The sequence below is a fragment of the Schistocerca cancellata genome, unplaced genomic scaffold, assembly GCF_023864275.1.
Source record: "Schistocerca cancellata isolate TAMUIC-IGC-003103 unplaced genomic scaffold, iqSchCanc2.1 HiC_scaffold_300, whole genome shotgun sequence".
Lineage (NCBI taxonomy): Eukaryota > Metazoa > Arthropoda > Insecta > Orthoptera > Acrididae > Schistocerca > Schistocerca cancellata.
In genome coordinates, this window is record NW_026046318.1 from 266 (window position 1) to 2085 (window position 1820).

Here is a 1820-nt window from a genome sequence, read left to right on the forward strand (position 1 = left end):
GGGGTAAATTTTGTGATTGTATCTGTGAATATAAACCAAGGAATGCAATGAATAACACAGTGGTAGAGCAAGTGTAGGTGAGAACTGTAGCAGGAGTGGTGCATTTTTTGAGAGCAGAAGTAGTTGGCTTGTGATGGCTCATTCTTTGTGTCTCTTCATTTGAGAATATGACTGTTCCTATATGCAAGGTGAGCAACATTTGCTGCCTACCATAGCACAAATGGACCCATAGAAAATGTCTTATTGTTTGGATCTGTTATGAATGGTTGGCACTCGAGATACTATTTAGCACACATTCAGATATTTTCATTTTTGTCAGGCAATATATTAGCTGGGGCCAACGAGACAGCAGGCGGGTTTTCTATGATTGTTCTGGGGCAAGAACATAAACGGCAGAGGAGCCCAAAACATACATTTTTCTGCAAGTTGTTTGGCGCAATGTGGAATAAGTGTGTATCTTGTATATTTAAGACTGCAGCATGTGTTCCCAGCGCTATGAAGCAATTTACTGACTGAATTCTAGTTGTACTTTCCTGCAAGGTAAACTCATTTCAACAACTTAACCCAGCCACATGAGAGGATTTGTAAATCTCATTTCATTGTGTTTCCAGGGTGCCTAATCAGTTACACGAATATTTCACCCATCGACATTAATCAATTTCACGGCATGATTCGAGTAAAACTAGCGTTCTACTGCTCAGTACGTCAAACAGCTTTTGCTGACAAGTGTATGGTTTGTTAAGTTAATGTAAATGCAGTTGGCAGTTTTCTTGGTGTCTAGTACTAACCAGCGGCCACAAAATAACAAAATCTAACGATGAGTCTTAATGGGTGTGCCGGTATTTGCTAAATGAGGTTGTGCTACTTTCGTCTGTGGGGGGGCTAGGCGAGTGAGCAGTAGCGCGCCTGTCGGTCAAGGGGAGAACTACTGTGCAATTTTGAGTGTTTAAGATGGCGGTAAGTGGGCGTGTAAGCAACTATTAGACACAAGGAGCAAAGAACAGAGAGTCTGCCACTAATAAAATGTGTTTTACTGTTTTTTTTTCTGTATATTTCTGTATTTGTTTCCCCCAAAGGAACTTGAATAGTGTAAGGTAATACTGATAGGTAGCGATGATGTAAGTACCTGTAGGTGCTTGGAACGAACGTCAGGTATAAATAGCAGTGCCAGGCGCAAGGTAGTTAATCTTTGCGCAGTGGCAATATCGTAACCAATGAAGTATAACTGAGGTGCGATTATTGCTAGTTGAAAACTTTTACCAATACCCCGCCAGAGAGACGTGAAATACCGACTCTGTGGCAATTTTTGGCAGCTCCTCAGGGGGTGTAAGTCTCATGGAAACAATGCTTCAAGCTGTGTTTATCTGTGAACACATTCAGCACTTGTGGAAGTGTTTGGCTGGTGGTTGTTAGGGACCATGTACACAGACTAGGCTGTGTTCACAGATGAATTGTGTACATGTCTTTGACAGCTGGTGAGAAACATTCTCCTCAGTGTAAGATGTTGTGCAACTGCTATGTGTGAATAAAGATGCCAATGTGGACAGTTGAAATGTGGTTCTGTCCAGTGGCAATTCTTGCTCCATAGCATACTAGTGGTACATACATGCAGTGGTTACTGATAAATGTAGGATTTGACAAAACTTCTGTCAGAATTTAATGGAGGAGACTAGGGCAGTACAGTGAGAGTTGGTGAGTGTGTGGGAGGCCAGTGTTGTACTTGATTCATTTTCACAGCACTGCCAGTGTTATAATTTGTGTTTGTGTCCTGATCATTATATGGATGTTTGATCCTTTTTGGACACTGCTGTGTGTACACC

At 41.7% G+C, this 1820-nt stretch overlaps 1 non-coding gene across 1 annotated transcript; it reads left to right on the forward strand.

Moving 5' to 3' along the window:
* The first annotated feature begins 1185 nt into the window (after positions 1-1185).
* LOC126114229 (U4 spliceosomal RNA) lies at positions 1186-1325 on the forward strand. Its single transcript, XR_007525119.1, has one exon. It is a non-coding gene; the product is annotated as a U4 spliceosomal RNA (small nuclear RNA).
* Positions 1326-1820: the final 495 nt, after the last annotated feature.